Source organism: Diplotaxodon limnothrissa, linkage group LG22, assembly GCF_057381915.1.
Source record: "Diplotaxodon limnothrissa isolate DT_005_m linkage group LG22, D_limnothrissa_male_GT1.1, whole genome shotgun sequence".
NCBI classification, from domain to species: Eukaryota; Metazoa; Chordata; class Actinopteri; order Cichliformes; family Cichlidae; genus Diplotaxodon; species Diplotaxodon limnothrissa.
In genome coordinates, this window is record NC_140616.1 from 27,706,473 (window position 1) to 27,717,595 (window position 11,123).

Genomic DNA, 11,123 nt, shown 5'->3' on the forward strand with positions numbered 1-11,123 from the left:
CAAACCTGCTCATTTATATGAAATCACACTGGAATAAACGGGAATGCAAGGTTTGGGGTTTCCTTCTTTTAAACAGAAATAAAACCTTAAAGTTGCGCAGAAAAGGAAACAGATTCAATCAAATTCCACTTATCTCGAGTAAACTGGGAACAGGGCACGTTAATGATACTGAAACTGCCTTTTAACCGCACTTTCAGTAAAGCCATTATAGAAGACATAAACACACGCTAAAGTTAGCAAGGTTGATGTGTCCACCTACAGGTATGGCGTTATTTTTGTGCCACTATTTTGAGCGCACGTAAAAAAAAAATTTGAGCGCACGTAAAAAAACAAAAATAACGCCATAAAAGCCAGGGTGGGAACTGTCCTTGTCCTGATGTTTGCTGCTCTGCTGAGGCAGCGGGAGGAATAAATTATGCCTTCGGAAACATGGTACAGATAAAAATTAGAGATCAACTTTCAAATTCCCTGCTTTTTACATTGTAAAATGATACTAAAATTAAAAAGAGGCATCCATCCATTCACTGGGCTAACCAAGTGACTCAAACCCAACATGAAGGTCCTGGGTTTGAATCCCTGCGTCTGTGTGAGTTCTCTTTGGCCAATCTGACTTCTACTTACAGTCCAGAGAGATGCGTGGGTTACATTAGTTGGTGATTCTAAATTGACTGCAGGTGTGAAAGGTTGCCTATTGGCCTTGTGATAGATGCGTGACCTGCCCCTGGTGTACCCTGCCTATTGCTCCCTGACAGCTGTGATTGGCTCTCACCCTCCCACAAGGTTTTTTCTTAAACCTTGATTTATCCAGAACAACTCTTGAAATTGTCTGTAAATACACTAGTTGTATTTATGCATACCAGTTTAAGACAATTTAAAATAGGCTTGAATTTACTATGCAGTTGATTATGGTGGTGGTTATAGGTTTACTTTGTCATACTGTTTTAAATGTAAATTTACTGGGTTTCCTACTATGCGTCTTCATTTATAACCTCTGTTTAGCTGACACTTTTTTGTCAGTTGAAATGACAGTATGAATGTACGCCCATCTGTCATAGCTTATTTCTTTCATGAAACACCAAAGTAAAGGGGGCCAAATGCCCCTCTGTCAGAGTTGGTTGCCTGTCCAGTCCTTATGCACTGGCGCTGACCCTAGTTTGGCCACTGCAGAGTGGATTTTCAGTCCAAATTCTTCCAGGTGGTGAGATACTTTATGCCAAGAAAAAGATTTGCCCCGTTCAGGAGAGAACTGGCAAGAAATTCAAACTAGAGTGTTCTCAATTACATGACATGTAATGTCTTAGATACTCTAACAATTATCCTCCTACAACTACTTCTCATATTTTCAGATTCTAAGAAATTAAAATGCATCCCTCTGACTGAATCATTTTAAACGGGAATAAGTAGTGACTTTAATATTTAGAAAAAAAATTCTAATTTTGATCTTGAGTGCCGTGTGTCTGGTTGGCAAACTGGAACCAAATGCAGAACCAAGAGACACTCAGAGAAATGTTTACAGTCTTTATTGATTTTGTTACTATGGAGCAAAGGTAAACACTGGGAATGTCAGGAGAAAGCCCTCCAGGTCCAGAAAAGGCAGGAAATACACACGACAAAGAGAAGAGTGTTTGAGCCAGTACAAAGAGCTTTTGGTGACAGAGATTAGTGTGGAGGTATGAACGCGCAGAGCTTACTTGCATTTCTATGAATGGTCCTCAGAGGGGTGAAGTGACAGCAGGGCTGCCTGTAACTCCTGACTTAGTGTTTCTGTCTGGCCGTTGGACTGAGGGTGGTATCATGAGCTGAAGCTTGCCTTGGTCTCCCAAAGCCATACAGAAAGTTTTCCAAACTTGTAAGACCACAATTGGACACATATCTACAGCTGGAATGTCAGACTCATCTTACATTATGGGGCGATCGTGGCTCAAGAGTTGGGAGTTCGCCTTGTAATCGGAAGGTTGCCGGTTCGAGCCCCGGCTTGGACAGTCTCGGTCGTTGTGTCCTTGGGCAAGACACGTCACCCGTTGCCTACTGGTGGTGGTCAGAGGGCTCGGTGGCCTCGCCTCTGTCAGTGCGCCCCAGGGTGGCTGTGGCTACAATGTAGCTTGCCATCACCAGTGTGTGAATGTGTGTGTGAATGGGTGGATGACTGGATATGTAAAGCGCTTTGGGGTCCTTAGGGACTAGTAAAGCACTATATAAATACAGGCCATTTACATCGCAGGCCACACACAATCCATTTAGCCTCTTTTCCACTAGTACCTGCTCAACTTGGCTCAGCTTTTTAGGGTTTTCCATAGAGATGGACCGATCCAATATTATGTATCGGTATCGGTCCGATACTGATCTAAATTACTGGATCGGATATCGGAGAGAAATAAAAAATGTAATCCAATCCAAAGTATCACAGAATCACCTCACAAAACGCGCTACTTGGCGAAACTCAGCTCGGCACATCGGAGCAGTATGTGTCACGTGATAGAGCGGCTGTTGTCTGCGAGACCTGTCAGCGGTCTGTTGGAGCATTTGGAGCCTCGCTGCATGCTTCCTAACCGCGGCATTTCATCTCGGCAAAAACTATCCCAGAGAAGTAAAGCAAGTGTGTAAGTTCATCCCTGAATGTTTGCATAGTATTTCCACGTTAAGCTTAACAACTGATATATTGAGCCACAGCTGGACTGGCCATCGGAGTTCCATATTGAGGTGGAAAGGAAGCGATTTGTCCTGTACTTCAGCTAGAATTAAAAAATAGACACAAAGCTGGCGTTATTCTGTCTTTGCTGCGCAGCTGCATCTACTTCTCTCATTCTCTCCCCCTTCCTCTCCTGTTATTACTTCAAACATGAAACTGATCAATGATCAGCTGATTGGCTTTTCTGTCGCAAGTCCCGTCTTTCTTGTTTGTTTATCGCTCACTTTGCGCTAGAAAGAGGAGACCAGCGGATAAACAACAGCAGCACGTTTAAGCATGATCAGCTGTTGTTAGAATGTATTTAATATTACTTTCTAGTATCAGCTGAGGTTTGCTGGAGGCATAGCTGTAAAAGCTGCTGGTCATGATATCCGTTTGGATATGTGGTGAGAGGGAAACATGAAGATGGAACCAGGAGATGTTCTTACTAAACGTCCTTACTAGAGCTGAGCAGGTGATGGATAAACAGGTTTACCTTTTAGGTGACATTAATGAGTTGAAGGGAAGTTATGAACTGTTTCTGAGAGACAAATAACACCAGGATCCTTTTTTATGTAGCTGACAGCTGGTAACTGTGCAGGGGAGGGTCTAGCAAAGTTTTGTCAGGGGCCAGGTAGGCAATTAACAGGGAGAGGGGGGCACAAAGAAATATTTTTCTTTGTTATGCCATTTAAAAACTTTGAATAAATAATTATCTGAATCTTACAACAAAAGTGGTCATCTGATTAAATGTATAGAAATCCATAGTACCTTTTTCCTTTGGGAAGGTACCATCTGTGCAGTCTGCAATTCTGTTGAAGAAAGATGTTGAATCTATTTAATTAGTGTAGAAAAATAATTGATTTCTGTGCATTTGTTTTACATTTGCATGGTTCCCTAATATTTTTGCTGGGAGTTGGCAACCCTATTAGTTAGGTAGGTAAGTACACGGCTGGCCTGGGAACGCCTCGGTGTTCCCCTGGATAAGCTGGAGGAGGTGGCTGGGGAGAGGGAGGTCTGGGCCTCTTTGCTAAGGCTGCTGCACCCGCGACCCGGTCTCGGATGAAGATGGATGAATGGATGGACAGTGTTATATGTTTAAAAGTAACCTAGTCAGTTTTGAAGCTCTAAAGAATGTAGCATCATAGGCAGTGTAGTCCGTGCTGCAGGGAGAATGGACTGCCATACACGTTATGTGTCTGTGAGCGAGGGAGGGAGAAAAAGGAAAGGTACGAGCTGTCATCGAGCAAAAACGGGATCTGGAAGCATGTAAATATAATAATAACCACTGCAGCCAAGAAGAGTGCCTGACGAGCCCAGTTGTAAGTAAGCTATTAAGACTCGACTGTACACCGTGTTCGTGTTTTCCTCCAAAAACAATAAGTTCCATTGGAGCAGCCTTTCAACGCCTCTCTTTGTCTCTCGCAAGCAAAGTTGACCCACACAACAAAGTAAAGCTATTTTTTGGCTACGAGCCTGACACAGAACCCACCGTATTAGTCAGAGGTCCCTTTACTACGGTTCGGAGCCGCGGACCTTCAGTAACAGTAATAAATCACACAGCAATAGTACATTCACATAGTTGTAAACAGCATGATAATATATTAAGTAATCCAAAGTATTCAGAATACGATACTCTCATTGAGTAACGTAACGGAATACGGTACAGACTACATTTTGGGGCATGTATTCTGTAATCTGTAATGGAATACATTTTAAAACTAACCTTCCCAACACTGATTATATGGCACATAAAAGTGAGTAGAACTCCCAATACAACTGTGCAACAGCCAACATGTGCAGTGGGACATATTGATCATTTTTGATGTTCATTAAAAAAACCCATGATGGATGCACAGGAGTGTAGTTATTGATTCAAAAATAAATGACTGTTGGATTGTATTAGATGGATCTGGGATTCAAGCAGAACTGAAAATGCCATTTAACTTGGAATTAAAAGCTTCCCTGTTGGGTACTCATGTTCCACTTACATTCAGCATTACCCACCAAAAACACTGTGTTTATTGACCTTTTGTCAAACCAAGATCGATGTATCCTGGAGAGATAGTCTGAAAATGTGCAATTATCTCCGCTGTTAAACTATTAAAGAAACTATTACAACTATTACATTAAAGAAACTGATGGACATTATGAACAATGCTGGGCATCCTCTGCACACGGCCATAAACAATCAGAAGAGTCTGTTCAGTGACAGGTTGCTTCTCCCCAAGACAAGAACTAACAGACTTAAAAACTCCTTTGTCCCACACGCCATCAGACTGTTTAACTCCTCTCTGGAGGGGAGAGGGAGGGGAAACAGGAGGACAAAGGAGGGGGGAACAACTAAGCTGTAGTGCCTCTTCACCTCACTGTACAATACCTTGTGCAATACTTTTTGTAAATAGTCAACAGTGCAATAGACTCAATACTTGAAATGTGCAATTCACTTGTATTTTTATTTTTTATTCCTATTTATTTTATTTATCCCCTTTGTATATTTTATTTATATTTGTCTCTGTATTTATATATGTGTGTGTGTGTGTGTGTGTGTGTATATATATATATATATATATATATATATATATATATATATATATATATATATAACAATTCTGTAACTGTAACTTCGGTCGTTGCTGTGCTTTTTGGAAGTCGAATTTCCCAGAGGAACCCACCCGAGGGATTAATAAAGTTCTATCTTATCTTATCTTATCTTATCTTATCTTATCTATGTTGTCTATCGCCCTCCTTCAGTCTTGATGAATGCTGGCATAAACCCATTAGATCTGATTGAGCTATGTTTCATCATGCTAACATGCAAAGGTAGAATACAATACTGTAGGTATATGTACAAGTCTGTTTACATCTTTATTCATGTATCTGGCAGTAAGTGAGCTGGTAAATTGAATAACAAATCCAAATGATCTACATCATGCAATTATAGTTGTGTTATTGATGTCTCCAGGCAAGAAGTTAAGATATTTTGAAATACTCCAGCAAAATGAATCTATGAATCCAGTTTCATTTATGCCTTCTAAAGGAAGGAAACTATAGGTAATAGACATGGTATATGCCGCACTTTTCCCTTGTAAAATTGATCTAAACTTTGCACTCTGAGTTCTGCAGTTATGAACAGCAGCAGCACAATTAATAATCAAGGTAGTGTATCATATTCAGTGTTTTTCTGTATGTTGTGTTCAAGTCTTGCAAGTTCTGCTCTGCTTTAACTACTCAGTGATCAGTAGCCAATCATCTTACAAAAGTAGGTAGCTGCTGTCTGAGCACTTTCATGCTCTTCTGACAGCAATTTCACGTCCCGTTTCCTGGCAACATGACTTCCATAACTAAATGGTATATGGACCACTTATTATATACTGCTTTTCTACTCTAACTGAGTATAACATGTGATAGGTTTGTAGCTTAAACCTATTCGCTGGAACGTTCAAGACAATTCAACTACACAGCAAAAGCATTGAACACCAAGTAGGCAAAGTTCTTTGTGTTAACCATATATGAGGGAGAGAACCACGACAAGCGCCGTTCCTTCGCTTGACCCCACTCGCCCTCGTCCGCTCCCCCGTAACACTGATCTTTTATTGAGGTTACATGAATATACATAGGTTCATTAACATATGACGTCTACATACAAACAAAGAGTACCTTGCCTGTGCGTTGTGTAAGTATCTGTGTGTGTGTGTGTGTGTGTGTGTGTGTGTGTCAGAACGTGAACCTGTGAATGGTAAATGGCCTTTATTTATATAGCGCTTTACTAGTCCCTAAGGACCCCAAAGCGCTTTACATATCCAGTCATCCACCCATTCACACACACATTCATACACTGGTGATGGCAAGCTACATTGTAGCCACAGCCACCCTGAGGCGCACTGACAGAGGCGAGGCTGCCGGACACTGGCGCCACCGGGCCCTCTGACCACCACCAGTAGGCAATGGGTGAAGTGTCGTGCCCAAGGACACAACGACTGAGACTGTCCGAGCCGGGGCTCGAACCGGCAACCTTCCGATTACAAGGCGAACTCTCAACTCTTGAGCCACGATCGCCCCGTCCCCTGTGAAGACCCCCCAAAGCTGGTGCCAGGAGTCTAGCAGTCCATCTAAACAAAAGGCTCTTATACTTAACCAGATATAGAGTACACAGCAAAATCTCCAGTGTTAAATTAACACTAGAGAGTGTCTATATGGGTCCACACCTCTGAGTGTTAAATACAACACTGTTGAGTGTTAAATTAACACTTTTGACAGTGGAGGAGTTCAAGTATCTCGGGGTCTTGTTCGCGAGTGATGGGAGAAGGGAGCCGGAGATCGACAGATGGATTGGGGCTGCAGCTGCAGTAATGCGGACGCTGCACCGGTCCATCGTGGTGAAGAGGGAGCAGAGTGTAAAAGTGAAGCTCTCAATTTACCGGTCGATCTACGTCCCTACCCTCACCTATGGCCACGAGCTGTGGGTAGTGACCGAAAGAACGAGATCGCGGATACAAGCGGCAGAAATGAGCTTCCTCCGAAGGGTGGCTGGCCTCTCCCTTAGAGATAGGGTGAGAAGTTCGGCCATCCGGGAGGGGCTCAGAGTAGAGCAGCTGCTGCTCCACATCGAAAGGAGCCAGCTGAGGTGGTTCGGGCATCTGACAAGGATGCCCCCTGGGCGCCTCCTGGGTGAGGTGTTCCAGGCATGTCCCACCGGGAGGAGGCCCCGGGGCAGACCCAGGACACGCTGGAGAGATTATATCTCTCGGCTGGCCTGGGAACGCTTCGGTGTTCCCTTGGATAAGCTGGAGGAGGTGGCTGGGGAGAGGGAGGTCTGGGCCTCTTTGCTTAGGCTGCTGCCCCCGCGACCCGGTCTCGGATAAAGCGGATGAAGATGGATGGATGGATGGATGGACAGTGTTATATGTTTAAGAGTAACCTAGTCAGTTTTGAAGATTAACAAAGACTAACACTGAGCAGTGCTGATTGTTTAACACTGGAAAATAACTCAAAATGTTAGAAATATTCCAGTGTTAGAAAATCAGCACTGCTCAGTGTTAGTCTTTGTTAATCTTCAAAACTGACTAGGTTACTTTTAAACATATAACACTGTCAAAAGTGTTAATTTAACACTCAACAGTGTTGTATTTAACACTCAGAGGTGTGGACCCATATAGACACTCTCTAGTGTTAATTTAACACTGGAGATTTTGCTGTGTACTCTTTAAAATACCAGAATAGGGAGGATGGTGTAGGTTTAAATTTATTAGATTGATCAGTGTTGCTGAACTATAAAATGTTTTGGGTGGAGTGTCTTTTTTGCATACAGGTATAACAGAATAGCTTCAGTCTCTTGTTTTTTTAAAACTTGAGTATAAACTTATACAAAATGCAGCAAGATGCACAGCAAATCCAGCATGTCCAAATTAACACTGTCGGATTTGATTTCAACACTATTAAAGTGTCTATATGGGTCCACACCAGAGAGTGTTAATTTAACTCTTTTTGGAGAGTTGGTACGTTAACTCTGATTTAGTGTTAAACACCAAATCTGTCTGGAGTTGATAATTTAACACATTGTGTTAAGAGTTTATATATTAACTCTCAAAGAGTATTTTAGTTTAACTACGTAAGAGTTATCTTCTAATTCATTCTAAAAAGCGGGAATTTTACTGTTCTGAACTTCTAGAAATTTCTTTTGGAAATAAACATTTACTAAAAAGATGCAATGGTTTTTGAAAAACATTTATTCTGAACTGTGCACCACAATTTTAAAACATTTTCTGAAAGATGTAACAGTGTACATGTTCTCACTTTCATTAGAATTTTGTTTATCAAAGGTCTGACATGGTAAATGCAAATAACAGCATTCTCATCACTTATTTCTTCAATACAATATGCATGTCCTTCATTCATCCCTTTGTGGAACTTCAACGCACTTCTGCTCTCCCCCATATTCCATCTTCACAAGCATATCCTGTGCGGAGATTGAATAAAAATTAGTTGACACTAATTAATGGCACAAATAATCCAGTAAACAATTGCAGCACAGTAAAAAAAAAAAGGAATCCTCTTTGAGCCATTACTTGTGTAAAGTATTTTCCCAAAAGACAAAGACACAGGCAACAGGTAATACTGAACTAAATGTAAAACCTCAACCTTTTTCATTTTTACCTAAACCGTGTGCGCAAAACTCTGGAGGGATCTATGCTAACGTAGAATCCAGTCAGGACGTCAGCTACTGCTGTTTGCTCGTTTTTTTTGTTTTTTTTTATGGGCGATCATTTTCAGGCTTCAAGTAGCACCATTATACCAACATTTCACATTCTAGACATTGTTTTAGGTGTATTTGACCAAAAATGTGACTGAAAATTCACATGCAAGCTTTTTTTCAAGGCTGTGGTATTTGCCTGCAAACAATACCTTTCAGCTAGCTAAAACAGAATATTATGCTATCACCGAGCAACATGGCTAATGCCTTTCACACAGCTTTGTCTCAACTCCAAAGAGCCACAGAAGTAAAAGCTCATAATAATAATTGAAACAATCTTTGAAAAAATGACTTACCAAGCATGGCAAACAACTCAAATATGTAGAGCAAAATGTTCTGAAACAGCTTCACTTCAGCTTCGATTGGAGCCTATGGTGCTGGGGGCGGAGTCTGTGAATTTACTCTGTTGGTGTCATAGCCCCTGTAGGAGTTCAGAGTTAAGAGGTCAAGAGTTAATGTTTCCATTGTAACACCTCCAGATTTGACAGAGAAACACTCATTTTTAACACTCGATTTTAACTACTATCATTTTACACCTCAGAGTTACATTAAAAGAATGTGACTCTGCTTAGAGTAAAATTAACTCTACTTTTGCAAGAAGACTATTAACACCAAAACATTTAACACTTTTGAATTTGCTGTGTGTTTATAAAAAAAAGTTTTATTGATTACAAAATACGCTATATCGGATTCATATCGGTATCGGCAGATATCCAAATTTATGATATCGGAATCGGTATCGGACATTAAAAAGTGGTATCGTGCCATCTCTAGTTTTCCATTTAGTAGTAGTACCTGGTACTTAGTAGATTTTTTAGCTCCTGTTTGGCCAGGGTTCTTGTGACTCATCGAGTTAGTCATGAAATCAACTCATTCACAAAAATCACAACCAACACGTTTGAAACCCGACAATGGGGAAAATGACTACTCACAAACCAACACCATGGTTCTGGATTCTGACAAAAAGCCCTAGACTGAGCAGTGGGTACACGATTGCCATGACGTACTCCATTGTTGTGTTATTTTTGTGTCACATGCAAATGATGTCACAGACTTTCAGATGCATTGCTATAAAGATCCCATCGACACTGAGGTGGTATCTGAATTGTAATGGAAAATGATTGAAACCGAGTAGAGCAGAGTTGAGCCAAATAGGTACAAGTGGAAAAGAGACATTTGATCTTTTGTGGGCCGGACCAAGAAAACTCCCTTTTCTGTGACTTTTCTTTGTCTGTGCAGAAAATTAACTGGACATTTAATCAATGAAATATCTTAATATAAGAAAAAAAATATCACAATTTCAATAGTGTGTCTCAGTTTTGCTACGTCATACAGAAATGAATGTCTAGTAAATATAATCTGTCAGCATGACTGAAGAAGCTAACAAGTTTCTTACAACATAGTGCCTGAAACGAAGCAGACGTATTGGTTACGGTGAAGGGCATGACTAGATATTCGAAGTTTTCCGGAGGCATGTTAAACACAGTTTTCCATTCGTTACCCTCATGGATGTGGATGAGGGGAAATGCATTACATTATGGAGGTCTATTTTAGTGAAAATAATTCCAACTGCGAAAGAGTCTTTGATATATTTTTCCATGTCCACCCTCTTAGGACAAGAGAAGTTAAATATTTTTTTGGTGGGTAGTGGAGCACCTAGGAGAAGGTCAATAGTCAATCGTATGAACAGTGTCTTGGGAATGAGAGTGGTTTGCCTTTATTGAAAACTTGTTGTATATCTGTATTGTTGTATTCCTGGGAAAATTAATGTGAGACCAGGAATGTAGGAGTTTGTAGACTCAGAGCTAGCTGGGGAGGTAGGCTTTGTGGATTTGAAACAGTTCGACAAACAAATTGGTCTCTTGGGCACAATTAAAGGGCGGTGAAAGGTTTTCTTAAATTCCTCAATAAGCAAATCATAAGAGCAGGTGGAGATTGGAGTACATTGGAAAAAGGTGTCTGCCTAAGCTAGGGCCTTAAGTCATAGATAACCTACGACATAGGAAAGTTTAGCTGCTTCAGTAAAACTGAGGTTTTTGAAGGTGAGGCAGGTGCTTATGTACCTGCAGGAGCCTCAGTGGGGGTGGGGGGTAGGGGGTGGGGGGGGGGGGTGGAGTTGGAACCAGGGAACCTGAGGAGGAAGTGGAAAATACCTCAGCATGAATTGCTTCAATTAATTCAATAAGCCAACCAAAGTGCTGG